The following is a 17,398-nucleotide window of genomic DNA, read 5'->3' as shown; positions in this document are numbered from 1 at the left end:
TCCTCTGAAAGGAAGAATCAATAATCACTGAAGTGTAAAAAGACAAATAAATTGAAAGAAAAAAATAAAAAAATTGAAGGGAAGATGTTGCAGAGATCTGATTGTGATATAAGAGGATTTTTAGTCTATGATTACAAATCCTTTTTCATCTTTTGAGAATAATGATGCATTTAGCTGGTTAATTATTTTGTTTTGACTTCCAGAGCTAACATTCATTTTACAGTTAGCCTGATGGAATGAATTCTTTGGTTCCTGGGGAAAAACAAAATAATAAAAAAAAATAATTATTTATGGTCTTTCATATAAATAACACTTGCCTCCATTTTCCGATTCAGTTCAGACCTCATTCAGTTCAGACCTCATTCAGTTCTCCATATAACTGTCATGACACCATGACACCACCGCTCCATACAGGAGTAAAGGGGATGGATGAGCATTAAATGTGCTACCTCCTTGTGCTGAATGCACTGGACAAGGTATAGCAGCCCCCATAGGGACGCTCTGCCTGCTGCGCAGCTCCTCTACCCCCAGAGAGTCAGCAAGTGCTGTGGTGGTCCTGCCTCCTGCTTCTCAACAGCAAGCAGTTCTGCAATTAGTCTTGTATGGGTATGTGACTGAGCAGAGTAAGTGGAGGTCTTAATTGTAATGTGCAGAGAACAGCCTGAGTATATCACAGGAGGTCTGTTAAAAAAGTAAGACAACCTCTTCATTTATTTTTAATGTGTTTATTCCTGAAATAGAAATCAGATGGTAGCGGTCAAACCATAAAGGTTTTCCCAGAATGATCATGATAATCATGATGTTTTTTTTTTTCTTTTTTTTTTTTTCCTTTTTTTTCTTTTTCTTTTCTATTTAGCAGTGAACATTATGACATTTTAATATCTAGAAAACATGTGGGTGACCCAGGATTGATGAGTATTTGTTCTGGGCATCAAACAGGGAATGCTTATAGGAAGAAAGAAAAAAATATATATTTGGCAGGTTGATTTATTAAAAAAAGGCAGGTGTTGCTTTTTTTGGGTCTGGGAATACTAAAGTTCCAGGCTGATGGACTAGCCAAGTGACAGGGTCATTTGGGTAGGTGATAAATTGTCCAGAGTAATTTCAAAATTGTACTTCAGGGAATAATGCCTGATAGAGTAAGTGCTACTACTCATCCAGCAGTATTTCAGAAAACTCTCTGCAGCCTGTTTGTATTTCTCAAAGTCTGTCTCTGCAGGGCAAGAACTTGGTAGGCAAAGAGTTTTCTCAGCTCTGTAAATCCACGGCTTCCCCTCTCTTTTCTTTTGCCCTGTTCTCTTATTCTAGTGGTCCCACGCACATGCAGACCCCCAGCTGTAGGGTTTTTGAAATGTTTGAAGCACCTAGTGGGTAGCCATTTCTGCCAAACTCAATGATAAAAATAGCTCTCTGTTTCACTGTCACTCTGCAATTGCGTAAATGCTGTTCTTGCTACTCAGCCTCCGTCACAGCACTGTCCCAGTGATGCGAATTACAGCTCTGAGAGCACACAGGATAAATATTTCCAGGATTTTGCCTTCTGGAAACAAAGAATTTCTGTAATTTAGGACTGAGGTAGTAAAAGCGGGATGATTTAAATGCTGTTGCAAATTTTGCAAACTTTGCAACTTTTAATATTGTAGGCCTTACAATATTAAATAGCCTTACAATAGCCTATTAAATAGCCTTACAATATTACATATTTTTAATATATTAAATCGCCTTACAGACGTTTCTCCCTGAGTCTCAGTTCCTGGAGTTGTGGGAACTTGTAAACATCTCAAATTTATTACTGTTTTCTTTTCTTATATTTAATTTTAGCCTTCCACCAATTTCTGAGAGAATTTTGATAGGCATGCAAACATGAACTACCCAAAGCATACTTTTAAATTATTCTCAAGGTTTATGGGGTTTCCTAAATCACAATTATATTTACTTGGGGTTGGCAATATTGCTGTGATATGGTAATTGATATGAAATACTGACCTTTTAATGTCAGCCATTGGATTCAATCATTCTGATGAAGGATGGATAGAGTTGCCTTCTCTAAATTTGAAAACCTTTTCTGGATGTTTTTTATGATGTAATGTTTATGTCTTCTGTGGGAGCATATTAAAAAAATAAAAACGTATAGAGAGATTATGGCACAGGGACAGGGTATAGAAAAATAAGAACATTTGGAGTGGACTGAAAATGTACTCTGGGGATACTCTGAGGAACAAGAATAAGAAAGCCCAAAAAACAGAGGGAAAATTTGGTCTTCTTGCTGAAAGTAAATCATTTTCCTCCAGACATTTAGTCACAGAAGAATTCGCCTTTAAAAATGGAAGGGAGTGAGAATCTCACCATCAGTTTGGGATTGCTTATAAATCCATGCAGAGAAAGTAAGGATACATTTTTCTTCTTAAGAAACTTTACATGATCCTGCTTTAGCAGCTTTTTCTTGTTTTAAATTCTAAATATGAAAAGCAAAAGGGGAGATGTAGTTATAACTGTACAAAGTATGGGTGAGATAGACTGACAGTGAAAGCAATAGATTGTAACCTGTGTTGTATAGGAAAGCACTGAAACAGCAACACGTATAATCTCCATGTTTTAACAGCAATGTAAAGGGAATGGAAACTAAAGCTATTAAATGTCCCAGAGGAAATTTCCACAAATTATCCTGCTGTTGAAAGAAGAATAAATAAAAGAATTTTGAGAAAAAAAATAAAAATAAAAGGACTACATGGGATAACTGGGACTTTCAGTGAAGAAGAGTATGTTTGCTTCAAGTTCTTAGGCACAACTTTTGCTTTGTTTTCAACCCTCTTCAGTGTCTGCTTGTCATTTAGCTGTCATCTCTGAGCTATGCTTTAGGTCAATATCCAGTCTGATTCCAGCTGCTCCAGGGAGTCAGCTTCATTGTCAGCAGACAGACAAGGAAGAAAAATGGGAATGGAAAATGGCTGCGTAGGGGCTACGGTATACTATATCAGTCAGAAGCTAACAGGCAAATGTGGCCTGTTCTTAGAAAATAAGAAACAAAATATGGTTTTGCTTTTTGAAATTGACAAACACAAGTATTGCTCAGTGTTGCACAGCAAGGCTGTGTGCTTGATCTCAGTACAATACTGAACATACTCGAGGTGAAAGAAGAGACTTGAGGAGTGGAGACTCGAGGAGAGGAGATTCGAGGAAAGGAGAATTGAGGAGACTTGAGGAGAGGAGACTTGAGGAAAGGAGATGAGAGGAGACTCAAGGAGAGAAGACTTGAGGAGACTCGAAGAGAGGAGAGGAGACTCAAGGAGAGGAGACTCAAGGAGACTCGAGGAGAGGAGAGGAGACTTGAGGAGAGGAGACTCGAGGAGACTCGGGGAGAGGAGAGGAGACTCGAGGAGAGGAGACTCGAGGAGACCCGAGGAGAGGAGACTCGAGGAGAGGAGACTCGAGGAGAGGAGACTCTAGGAGAGGAGAGGAGACTCGAGGAGAGGAGAGGGGACTCGAGGAGACTCGAGGAGACTCGAGGAGACTCGAGGAGAGGAGACTCGAGGAGAGGAGAGGAGAGGAGACTCGAGGAGAGGAGAGGAGACTCGAGGAGAGGAGACTCGAGGAGACTCGAGCAGACTCGAGGAGAGGAGACTTGAGGAGAGGAGACTCGAGGAGAGGAGAGGAGAGGAGACTCGAGGAGAGGAGAGGAGACTCGAGGAGACTCGAGGAGAGGAGACTCGAGGAGAGGAGACTCGAGGAGAGGAGAGGAGACTCGAGGAGACTCGAGGAGAGGAGACTCGAGGAGACTCGAGGAGAGGAGAGGAGACTCGAGGAGAGGAGACTCGAGGAGAGGAGAGGAGACTCGAGGAGAGGAGACTCGAGGAGAGGAGACTCGAGGAGAGGAGAGGAGACTCGAGGAGACTCGAGGAGAGGAGAGGAGACTCGAGGAGAGGAGAGGAGAGGAGACTCGAGGAGAGGAGACTCGAGGAGAGGAGACTCGAGGAGAGGAGAGGAGAGGAGACTCGAGGAGAGGAGAGGAAACTCGAGGAGAGGAGAGGAGAGGAGACTCGAGGAGAGGAGAGGAAACTCGAGGAGAGGAGACTCGAGGAGACTCGAGGAGACTCGAGGAGACTCGAGGAGAGGAGAGGAGAGGAGAGGAGAGGAGAGGAGAGGAGAGGAGAGGAGAGGAGAGGAGAGGAGAGGAGAGGAGAGGAGAGGAGAGGAGAGGAGAGGAGAGGAGAGGAGAGGAGAGGAGAGGAGAGGAGAGGAGAGGAGAGGAGAGGAGAGGAGAGGAGAGGAGAGGAGAGGAGACTCGAGGAGAGGAGACTCGAGGAGAGGAGAGGAGACTCGAGGAGAGGAGACTCGAGGAGAGGAGACTCGAGGAGAGGAGAGGAGACTCGAGGAGACTCGAGGAGAGGAGAGGAGACTCGAGGAGAGGAGAGGAGAGGAGACTCGAGGAGAGGAGACTCGAGGAGAGGAGACTCGAGGAGAGGAGAGGAGAGGAGACTCGAGGAGAGGAGAGGAAACTCGAGGAGAGGAGAGGAGAGGAGACTCGAGGAGAGGAGAGGAAACTCGAGGAGAGGAGACTCGAGGAGACTCGAGGAGACTCGAGGAGACTCGAGGAGACTCGAGGAGACTCGAGGAGAGGAGAGGAGAGGAGAGGAGAGGAGAGGAGAGGAGAGGAGAGGAGAGGAGAGGAGAGGAGAGGAGAGGAGAGGAGAGGAGAGGAGAGGAGAGGAGAGGAAAAGAAGGAAAACTGAAAAGAAGAAATTATTAGGCCAGTAATGATGAGTCTATGTTTTACATCTTGGAAAGACCAAGGTTTATCATTATACAGTACAGAGAAGAAAACCAAGCTGCTGACCACAGCATTAAATTGTAGTCTATGATACCAAGGAAGAGGTAGTGCTAGCACCAGCCTGCTCTACTTAACATGCTGCAGAAGTGCTTTATTTGCCTAATATAATTTGACCACGTACAATGTGGAGTTGGGTTTAGTCATTAAAAGGCTACGTGAAGTACAATTCGCAGACAAAATTCCATCACTTTTCCTGTTGTATTTAATAACACTTAAGAAATCATAATAAGAATCACAGGTCATCTATGTGACGGCAACCTAAGTTACTGAGTCTTCAGCAACATATTGTGAGAGTAGGACGTACCCCAAGAAGGCTCACTGCTGGTGGCCAAACATTGAAGGCCCTTTGCAGAACAACACATGGTATATCTCTGCGGGTAAGACACAGCTGAGTTTTTTTAAGATACATTTCCATCAGTAGCAAAAGGCTGCAGGCAAACTGGCAGACAAACCTCTGTCAGTAAAATAATCCAAGGTTGCAAAGAATGAGTGCACAGGTTTTTCCTGGTGCTGAGTGAAGGATGGACTGAATAGTGTTCTGCAGGAGTGCTGGCAATAGCGATAGCTTTCAGACATGTTGATATACAAAATCAAAATACATAAGAGAACAGAGGTATATCTGGGATGAATGAGGAGGTTTGTTGTCTACCACAACAATGAATGTCCAAAGGCATACCCATAAATGAGTGGAAGACATAACTAGAATTAGCAGGAAACATGTAGAATGTGTTTGCTTGTATTGTGCCCAACATATGTCTAAGGACTCAGTAGCCTTAGAAAATATGAGTACAAAGATTAAACGTTCATCTCAAGACTCATGGCTGACAGTCAACAGCTGGAGAGACCGTGATTTCAATGAGCTGCAGCAGGGAACCTTAGGCATCCTATGGTGGCCTAGTGGGGGATTGTGTACTGAAAATGGGGCAAAATATTCTGCAGTAAAGCCTATGTTTTGATCTTCATCAGATCAGCTAGAAAACAGCAGGAAGCCACTGTTAGTAGCTAGGTCAACCAAGAAAGACAAGTACAGATCTGTGTCTGGAAGTGAGAGCCATCACAGTGCACCCGCAGCCATCATAAACCTAAGGTGGTGATTGCAAGGCTAAAGCCAACCCTGCCAGGGAGATGGTGAGTGGTGAGTTGTCAGTGGAACTCTCAACAGTCTCATCCCATCACTGTGGCTTATGGTGTGCTGCTGCTGATGTTCAGTAAGTGATTGTTCCAGTTGTATTACTAACATTTAGTATACGTTTCAGTGTAGGCTGATATCTTGTGCCATTTATAAGGCAATCTGCCTTGTTTCATTATTTGTATGACAAACTGAAGATAGAGAGATATACATTAGAAATGTATATTAGTAACTGTAAACTGAAAAAATAATTTGAAAAAATCAATCAGGGTGTGAAGACCACATTTCAGCTCTTCATCATTATAACTGACAGCAGTAAAACATGAAGTCTGAGATGACTGTGCATTAAATCCTGAACAAGTTTACACATCAGAAGTACGTATTATTTATCAGAATTATTATCAGAAGTACGTATTGTTTTTGGAAATAGGCAAAAATCAAAGAAGCCCGACAGGACCATAAATTGTGCTTCTTTCTTCTTACAGTAGTTCCTCTTTTCTGGTCATATTTGTATGCATTTTTGTCTCTCTCTCTCTGTCCCTCTTTTTTTTTTTTTTTTTTTTTTTTTTTTTTAAGTAGATTTGAGACTTTTGAGTATTCAGACCTGCGTGCAAATTATGTTTTTGGATATGGTTGTATAAATTCACTTTCCTTAATAATAACAGTCATGTATTTATTAAAGTTGAACACAGTTATGAAAATAGAATAATTTAGCATCTGAAATTTCTGATCAAGGTAGTAAAGTGTACTAAAACAGGTAGACAACATATTTTACACAAGAGTATATTGTATGCAAATCTTCAAACTAATTTGTTTAAACTGGTGATATACTTCTGACAACCTGAAGTTTCTAACAAGCAACTGAGTTCTTAATTTCTACTGGCAAATTTTGAGATGATTGTAAAGACTATGATTTTGGTATGTTTGGTATGCTCTTTCTACTTCCTCAGGCATTAGTTTTTTTTGTTTCTTTCTTTTTTTTTTTCTTTTTTAATTAATATTTTTATTTAACCTTTAAAACTGCAAAAGAGGTCCTCTATGTGATTTTGAGTAACTTCCGTGTGACTTGTGATTGTAACTGCAGGCTTTATTTGCACTTCCTGGATTAATTTTATTTTATTTTTTATTTTTTTACAATGCAGTTCAATTAACCACATAATTTTAAGACAATTAATCAATACTGTGAAACATTGACTCAGAAGTTAATTCGCTGATATTAGAATAATTATTTATTCATATCTATATCTTTAGATGTTATTCTTTAGATTTTCATGTGTGCATGTGTGTGAGTATGACATATGAGTGGTTTAATCATGTTTGCTTTTAGCAAGATTACCAAAATTTTCAAAGGAATAAATGGATTTTCTCTGTTTTGGGTTTTAAGCATCTGTTGAAGAGTTCTGATTTTTGCAAAGTATCATGCACTAATCTTCTGTGTTTATTATACTGAAAATTCTAAATATTACCAGTCTTTTTGTTGTTGTTATTATTATTATTAATAATAATAAAGTTTTGGCCTTCTAGGTTACTATATGAAAAAACTTCTAATACATTATGGATTTTCAAATATTTTATTCACGGGTTATATTTAATCTTAATAACCCAAATATATCAACATTAAAATGTGACAGTTGTGCCTCATAAAACAACATTCAGGGTCTTTTTTAAATGGATGTGTTTCCTGCTATTAAAATGGAGCATTCTGAATCAAATTGGTTTCAGAACTCTTATGCCACAAGAAATTTAACATAACAGCTTTTATTTTCAATTCCTTGCCCATTATTTCCATGTTTGGAAGATTAACCTCAATAGCTTCAGTGAGACACCAACTAAAAATCCTCAGGAGAAATATTCCTCATTATTTCAGTTTTTTGCTATTGGATCATTATGATGTTTTATTATAATTAAGAGAATTAGTTAGAAGCTCAGAAATGCAGCAGTGTGGTTTAAGGAGTAAGCATCATGTAAAAAGAACTCATGATTTAGAAACTTCAATGAACCTTTAATCTGAAATGGATCCTTTTTGGGTTTATGATAATGGCGTTTCTCCTGTTTTCAGAAGATAACTGTTTTCATCCTGTTTGCACAGAGCTTGAAAACTAAAACCTTTATAAAAAGTGAATGATACTGAGGAAAATATGGAGGTTGAAAGAGGTGGGTTACAGGTGTCCCATTGTCAGTTGTAAAACCATACTATTCTGGGATATGCTGTTACTTTGTTTGTATTTATAAGTACCCTCTGCAGTTTATCATCTTTGTGCCTATTCATTTTTATTGAATTTCAGTAAAGGCTTTCTTCTGTTACCCGTTATCCCAGACAAACCTAAAACCACGTGATCCTATAAATGCTTTATGTACCTGACTCCATATATGGATATATAGTGGGATGTTTTTAATATTCAGGTAGCTCAACAGATAGAAGAAAGAAGCCTGAGTGAGATGATGGCAAGCAGTTTGTGCATTGTTTTGTTGTTGAATCTGTGAATCTGAGAGTCTGGTTTGTGTCCCACCTGTTTTGATGGTGAGTCCAGCTGACACACTATCCCACAACTCTACTATAAATACATACCTGAAAGGAAAAAACTTCAGCTTGTTGGGGGTAGGATGTGATTGGCTCTGAAGTTACACTTCAGAAATCAAAATCACAAGGGTCCAGGATTTGTAAGACTTGAATAATCGAATATAGTGTAAAACAATTTTATTGAACATGGCAATTTTTTGTGACAATCCTGGTTCATCTAAAGGGTATCCAAATTTGTTTCAGCATTTATGGCACATTTTGTGGTAAACTTCATTATAAAATACATTCCTGATATTTGTTGCTTAATTTCACATTTAATAATGGTGACAACAGCTTGTGTAAGCTTATTAAAACTAGAGATCTTAGGCTTCAGAAACTCATATTAATTCCAAAAAATTGAATTTTTGAAAAAAACTTAATTCCTTTATATTTGAAATGCTGCAGGCAGTGATAATTTTTAGGATTCATGTTGGTCATTCCATTGCCCTTTTGAGTGCTGTGGGAGTCCTGCTGATGGTGAATAACTTACTTTTCTTCTCTGTTTCACACCAGAGTACATCTGCACATTAATATGAGAAACAATACCTCTTACTCAGCTGGGAAGATAAATCATAAATAACATTTTGAGCCATTTAGATACTGTCTGTATCTTACAGCTGCCTTTGTAAGATATGACTAATTATAAAAGATAATACATGAAACATTTCTTCTAGCTCAGTTCTACTCATAGAGCTTGAGTTCAGTGGTGTTGTCACTTGAAATACTTTGCCCATCAAGAAGCTTAAGCTGAATGTCAGGCAATGGTGATGCTTGAATTAATGCTAGAAACTGAACCGTACTTCAAGCCAGCAAAACTCACAATCTCCGCTCATGAATGGTTCAAGTATTTTTTGCCATACAGTCACACTCAATTTTGTACTCTAACTTAAGGAGAATAGCTTCAGCAAAGTTTTGCAATGGAGACAGCTGTTAATATGGCATATTTGTGTCTTTCTCACAGCTATGATGATATTTTTTATTATTGTAGTTATGTTTTGCTTTTGTTTTTCTGCTTTGCTTCACTTAATGAAGGTAGAGGCTTAGTCTAACAAGGTATATCAAGGGAAACTAGCTGATGTGATCTTTTTGGACTTCAGCAAAGCTTTTGACACAGTTTCCCATAGGATCCTACTGGACAAAACTTCCAGCATACAACTTAACAAAAACATCATACAATGTGTGAGCAATTGGCTGATGGGCAGGGCTCAAAGGTAAATGGGGCCACATCTGGCTGGCGGATGGTCACTACTGGGGTCCCTCAAGGCTCCATTTTAGGGCCAGTTCTCTTCAATGTTTTTATAAATGATTTGGATGTAGGACTAAAAGGTGTTTTGAGCAAATTTGCCAACAACACCAAACTTGAAGGAGTTGTGGACTTGGATGAGGATAGAAAGGCCTTGTAGAGAGATCTGGAAAGATTGGAGAGCTGGGTGATCACAAACCACATGAAGTTTAGCAAAGGCAGGTGCTGGGTCCTGCACCTGAGATGGGACAACCCTGGCTATACGTACAGACTGGGCAATGAGACGCTGGAGAGCAGCACCACAGAGAGGGATGTGGGGGTTGTGGTTGACAGCAAGTTAAATACAAGCCTGCAGTGTGCCCTGGCAGCCAGGAGGGCCAACCGGGTGCATCAAGCATGGCATTGCTAGTCAGTGAAGGGAAGTGATTGTCCTGCTCTACTCTGCACTGGTCTGGCCTCACCTCAAGTATTGTGTGCAGTTCTGGGCACCACAGTACAAAAAGGACATTTAACTGTTGGAAAGTGTCTAGAGGAGGGTGATGAAGATGGTGAAGGGCCTAAAGAGGAAAACATAGGACTGGCTGAGATCACTTGGCCTGTTCAGCCTGGAGAAGAGGAGGCTGAGGGGAGACCTCATCAGAGTCTACAGCTTCCTCGCGAGGGGGAGTGGAGAGGCAGGTGACCTATTCTCCATAATCACCAATGATGGGACCTGCGGGAATGGTGTTAAGCTGAGGCAGGGGAAGTTCAGGCTAGACATCAGGAAGAGGTTCTTCACTGAGGGGTTTGTCACGCACTGGAACAGGCTCCCCAGTGAAGTAGTCACTGCACCAAGCCTGCCTGAATTTACAAAGCGACTGGACTGTGCTCTTAGTCATATGGTCTAAAAATTTTGGGCAGACCTGTGTGGTGCTGGGAGTTGGAACTGATGATCCTTATGGATCCCTTCCAACTTGGGATATTCTATGATTCTATGATTCTGTGATTCACTTAATGAAGGTAGAGGCTTAGTCTAACAATGTATATCATCAGAATAACTGCTGAAAGAGAGCCACATCTGTGTAAAAACAAGGTGAAAATTAGCACCATATTCTTCTGTTTCAGGATCCTGAGATTTGTCAGTATTGGCATGTTTTCTTCATTGTAGAACTAAATTCCTCTCTATTTTGATGTCAAAATAGGCCACACACATTAATCACAACAGGATAATAAAAATACACATTTTGAAGTTATGCCCTCTGTATAAGAGGCAATAAATTAATATAGCATTGTCAAATTTACAGTAGAAAATGTGTATTGCAGAATTTATATGGAGTAAATAAATTTTGCTTCCTGGTTATATGTGACCTTTCCAAGACTTGCCTAATTCTTCTTTTAGCAAAGCAGTTTTGTTAATCCTTTCAGGTTTAACCTGGACTCAGCATAATGTCACATTTCTATATTGTTGTGCTGCTCTTTTTGCTCCGTGGAAACTGGCTGCCATTTGTACATGCCTTGAAGAGGAATAAATGGGAACATTATTATAAAACCTAATGTCAGATTGACTCCATATAGAAAATAACAATTTTTAAAGGTCACATAAAATGGGCCATTCTCAGCTCTCTCTCTCTTTCTCTCTCTCTCTCTCTCTTTTTTTTTTCTTTTTTTTTTTTTTTCTTTTTCTGTATATGTTTGTTCTGTTTATTAAATCACTGGTGTTTTCCCTCCAGGGCCAAGTAAAGCAGAGTTAGATCTTTGCATTTGTCAGTTTAAGGTCAGACATACAACTAGACTAAATAGTGCTATATACCTTTCCCCACTACTGAATTATCAATGTTGAATTATTTATTACAAAATTAAGCACAAGCATCAAGAGTCAGCTGAGTGTGAAACATAACCTAGGGCATAGCCTGGCATTTCAATCAATGAGCCTTTACAGGTACTTTTGCAGACATATTTTCCATATAGAGTGTAGAAATGGCCTTTAGTCAGAGTTTGATCAAGCACATAGAGTCCCAAATAATATTTACAAAGAATGTCTTTTGAAATCAATTTGTTGAATATAACATGTCTAAAAAGTCATAATTGGATTTCACTGTTTAAAGTGTATGGAGATGCACCAAAATGTGCACTGTCTTAAAAGTGAAAATTTAGCTCAGGTAGGAAAATCTGGATCCTACAGTTCATAATCTCTGCTTAGTTGCTGCTCTGAGGCATAAACCTAATAGTTTTGGACTGACCTAGAGAATGAACCTAAAAAACCCTTTGTCATTTTTATCACTGTTATTTTGCCCTGCAGTCTAGCCTGAACTTCCACTGTTGTGCTGAATGCTACTTTCAGTCTGCTTTCAGTGATTGCCATACATGTGCAGCTATTTCAGTCTCCCTATGATGGTGGTTAAATATTCCAGGCTCCACACAGCTCACTTAGTACAAGTGTCATTTCATATAGCCCAAGGCATGATGCAAATCAGAATTTGAAGATTAAACCCAAACTAGCTTTATGATAACAAGCACTTCTAGTGCTTGAGGTGCAAAAGAAGTATCTGGATCAACTCAGTGATACAAGATTTTAATATTTTTTTCAGAACATCCTAAGAATTTTTTTCCCCCTCCTGTGGTGGTTAAATTCTGGTAATTTTTATAAGTCCATTTTTATGTAAGCTGAACCTAAAAATCAAGTTGAACTAAAAATCACATCTGAAGAAGTATTACATCCCAATTACCAGAAGGCAGAACAGATAACTTAGTGCACTCCATGACAGCAGTTAAACAGATTTTTTATTCATTTAGTTAAACTATGTATGCACTATTAACTTAATATGACAGCCCTCAAATACTATTAAGCAAGTGTGTTGGTAAGACTGGAACAGTTTTTTTGTCTCAGTCTCAGAAATCAGAGTCAGCAAGACCAATTTAAAGCATACACTCCATTATAAGTGTGAGGAAAGAATAGGCAGCTTCCTGCTTCACACATGGGAATCAAGAGACTCATTAATAAAGTGTGAGTAAAAGCTGAGATAAAACACATGAACTCAAACTTCTTGAGCAATTTCTTATTCTTTGTGAGCAAAATTTTGCTAAAATATTAAAACCAGTTAATCTCTGGTTACATTTCAGCCACTGTCAGGGGCACTGTCAGTTCTTTAGGGAAAAATTCTGTGTTTCCATGGTATTGAGAAAAGGCTATAATAATAATATAGGAAGAAATTATGAGTTTTCAGAAGTGAACCAGAATTTATTATTAAGCATATTTTTGAAGTGTGGAAATTATGAGCAGTAACAGTATTATCGGAAATAAAAAATAATAATAATAATAAAAAATAAACATAAAAAGTATAATCTGAAACTGAAATTAAATTGAGTAGTAAACAAAAAGAAGTGGTATGTATTAAGTATTTCCTGATTTCCTATTATGTGGAATAATAATATAGAAAAGATTAGTCCTCAAAGGATTTTTTTTTCTCTTTTGCAGTGATCTCATGTCTCTAAAGTCATTTTTTTGGGAAATCTTTTATCCAAAATTTGCACCTCTTGGTGGTTATGCTGAATATTCAGATACATACTTAGAAGTCTAAACAAAGTGATCAGATTTTCAAATGTGTTTTATAGCTGCAAGTCCTGCTTGTTTATGGATGGTGAATGCTGAGTGATAACCAGGCTACTGATATTTAGACACTTGATTAATGTGTTTAATAGTCTAACTTTTAAATGCTTGTGTTTGAATACATTTGTTATGAACATGGTCTTAGTAAGGCATCCATTCATACAGACATATGACTGAGATGTATAGCACACCTGTGCTGTGAAACCAAGCTGAATCCATCTGAGGTCCTTCTTCTGCCCTGCTGGACGATCTGCAGATGGGCAAATAAGTGGTGTTAGCTTTCTGTGCTCTGGTTTCTTTCTTAAAAAACACACATTTACACATCTCCTAAGACTTTTAGGAAGGATTAAATCATTAATGTAGGCACTGTACTTTTTAGTTACAAAAAGAAAATGTGATAAAAATATGACTTTCTTACCATTTATTGTTTCCATGTATCATGATCAGTTCCTCATGGAAAAACATTAATTATTAAATATCACTTCAGTCCAGAGGTTAGTTTAACTATTAGTTAAACTAACAAAGAGCCCTCCCCCTTCAAATGTAGAAATGTCAATACATTACCATGAACAAATGTTACTGCTTACTTACAGTGTAGGCTTTAGGTATAAAAATATTTCTTTCTTTATTTATTTAACCAAACACATATTTCCATGGTAATTTTATTTCCAAAAATGAAAACAGCTTTTATTTACTGAAGATTGATTAGAATACGCAGAGCTATTAAAAGTTTATTTCAAGACACACAAGGTTTTTTTCTTTGGATTTAGGATTTTTTTTCTCTGTAATACAGAATTATCACAGTTATTAGAATGGGCTCCCTAACAATTAGACTATCTAAGCAATAACTGTTGGGCTATATAAGCAAAAGATGAGCAATAAAATTAATTGTTGGTATGATGGAAAAGCTAATATCATGTTACCGCATTAAGCAACCCAGATAATATCCATAACATGTTCCTGCATTTTTAATAATACTTACTGATCCTCATGCTAAACTGCAGAGGAGATATTTCTTGAGTGAAAAGGTGTCGGAAGTGTTAGAAGGTGTTGGTGTCAGATGCTGACTGTTACAAACATTTCCCTTATTAGATGTGGTTTCTCACGTAACTTTCAAGAAGTTATTGTTCCTACAGTGTGTGATTATTACTGCAAAGGCGTTCTGATAACAAAGAGGCAGATGCTGCTTGCTTTGAAGGAAAAATGAGTTAGTCAATCATAGACTGCAAGATAGCAAAGGCCTTGCAAAACTCAAACCCATCAGAAGACCTCGCTGATTCATCAAGGCACTTTAGATTGAACTCTGTGCTCCAGCTATTTGGTTTGAATATTAGTCTTCCTTTGTACTGTCTCTTTCCGTATCCTCATTCTAATGGCTCATTTGGGAAGCTTTACTGAGTCATCACACAGTTTCACAGGGTAGGCAGGAAGTAATATATCCATAAGAGCTAGGCAAGATCCCTGAAATTCTGGAATAAATACATATACAAATCCATTCACCTCCATATTATTTTTTTCAGTACACATTACCCAATTAAATGGTGTGAAGCTTCTAAAATTTGAAATAAAAATGTACTAGCACAAAATGCCTTAAAATAATGAAAATTCTATATCAAGATAAGCGCTTCACAGATCATACCATCTCTGCAATCTGAATTGATGCCAAAAACTGGGCTTCATCCAAGACACAGAGTGATCATTTTTATGCAGCTATGATCACAGGATACTTGCACAATCTGTCATCTTGCCTAAGCCTAGGCAAGTTACAAATAGTTACAGAGGTAGGAGAAGGATGCAGGAGTCTTTAAGTTTGTGCAAGTACTATTTCATGGACTTTGTGCAGTTTCACAGAACCAGATCTTTCCCTGCTTATCACAAACTCTTAGGGTGCATGTTTTCAGAAAAGTCCTCTAACTAAACATAAAAACGAAGATGTCTGTGCTCAGCTTAGCTCTGGTTGTGACCCATTTTTATAGAGCACTCAGTATCCTCTTTCAGTACAGTTAAATGGGAAGCTTGAGGCACTATGAGAATGCTACAGGGGAAAACTGAGATGGCCTTTCATTTTCACCCAGCCATAATGTACAGATAGTATAACTTTTTCTGGAGGAACAGAAAGTTGCTGGTGAAGTTATGCTCTCTGTGGAAAATATGTAGTATTTCTGTCTGGTCTTCTAGAGTTTTGCAGAAAAATATTCAGAAAAAATCAGGGGAAATCCTGCTTTGCCTGAAAAAAAACTCCTTTTGTGACTTTTCATGTGATCAGGACTTTATGTGCTCTTTTTAACATTTAATAAAATAACCATGTGGGTATAGTATAACTTGAAAGAAACTCATAGTTAGTTACTGTTCCAACTCAGCAGTACTCCTTGTTATTTGTTTCACATCTTCTGAATAAAATTACTTCAGTCCCACCACCTTACTCTCTTGATTGGTATCTCGCTATTGAAAGTGTAGCTATTAAAATATGTGTAACATAAATACTTTTCTAAACAATATCAATTTGTAATGGCAACACTTTTCTGTTTATTCCCGTTTACATGTACATATTCTCCTAAATATCAGTTTCATCTTCTCAATTTTGACAGTAACTCAATGGTGTTTGGATAAGACATAGTATTTTAAATAATTCTAGAAACATGTGTTTTCAAAGTGTATCAAGCTGGGGTTTGGAAAATGTTCTCTTAAAATATCCTAGCTTGAAACAATGTTTTGCACACAAATTTAATGCCTGATCTATGTTTCTGCTATGTAGGTTTTGCATTTGGGGATGCAAAAATGTGCAATCATTTTCAAAAAAAAGACAAACTCCCACTAACAGAAAATGCTTAACTAACTGAAAACCTTGACATGTTCTCCGTATTTGTACTTGCACTTATGTGCAGTGTGGGTACTTAATTGCTGCTTTCAGTTTAGCTATGCAGAAGGATACAATAATTCCTTCTTGCATACATGGATTCTTTTGGAGTTTCAGTTTAGACCATGCTTGATTTGTAAAGACAGAGAGGAAGGTCATGATTATACAAGCTGATCTCAAACTTCAGTGCCTGGGGGTGCATTGCTGTGTCATCAATGAGATGAGAGATTGGGACGGTGAAAGAAGAGGATCATTTACATTGTGAAAAATGGACAGGAAGCCTAACTGGAACAGACAGTGTTGCTGCTGATCTGCAGTTTTATTATTTGATCCAATACTAATGTCTAATAATTTGTACAGCCCATCAGTGTTGCTGGTGATGTCTCTTCACATACCTGGGTTATTTTGCTGCCTTTTCTTCACGTATACAATGGTTCAGGCTGTCTGCTTCTAGCAATCTGATGTTTTTAGCACTACAGGCCCTGATTTCATTTGTCTATGTATATAGTTAAATGAACATTTCAACTTAAAATTCCATGAAATACCAACAGAACATTCTTCATCTTCTAAACTGAACACCTGAATGGTGACATTCTATGTTTATTGAAATAAATCATATTTACCTTAAGTTAACTGACTTCTGGAATAAGTAAAGAATGTGCCTGTATATCTAATTTGGAAGTGCTTCAAAAACAATACAGAAGAAAAGTGCTAAATACAATGTTTTTTCTCCATTCTGTTTGGCAACAGATTGTTGCTGTTCATGCCAGTCCTGTACAACAAACATGCCCACGACAAACTTCAAAATTTCTGTGTTGTTTTTAAAAGTGTATATAAATATATTAGTTTTACTGTAAGAGTCCATGCAGATGCATTTTTTTTTCAACAATGGAAAAATCCAAATATTAGTTTGATCTAACCTTAGCTACTATGGTGTTTCAGGATCCTCAGTATTTTAGGAAAATTGCCAATGATTAAAAGCAATGAGATACTTCTTTATCATTTTGCATGTCAAACTGGTATTAACAGTGCAGAAACCCAAACAGATGTAAAATTATTTACATAGCTTCTTCACTTAAATTGTGTTGGTTTTAAGAAAACAAGGAGTGCGGAAGTGAAGCTATTCTGAATGGGTCATTGAATTTATATCTCCCACAACTTTGTGAATATTTAAACACCCAATTAGCATACATGC

General features: G+C 38.1%; 1 protein-coding gene across 1 annotated transcript in view; it reads left to right on the top strand.

The window, feature by feature from the left end:
- Positions 1-17,398, top strand: part of HCN1 (hyperpolarization activated cyclic nucleotide gated potassium channel 1) — a 205,831-nt gene that overhangs the window by 93,772 nt on the left and 94,661 nt on the right. The window lies entirely within an intron of this gene.

Source organism: Anas platyrhynchos, chromosome Z, assembly GCF_047663525.1.
Source record: "Anas platyrhynchos isolate ZD024472 breed Pekin duck chromosome Z, IASCAAS_PekinDuck_T2T, whole genome shotgun sequence".
In the NCBI taxonomy this organism is placed as follows: Eukaryota; Metazoa; Chordata; class Aves; order Anseriformes; family Anatidae; genus Anas; species Anas platyrhynchos.
The sequence above is the reverse complement of the archived record's forward strand: the minus strand, read 5'-3'. Positions and strand labels throughout refer to the sequence as shown.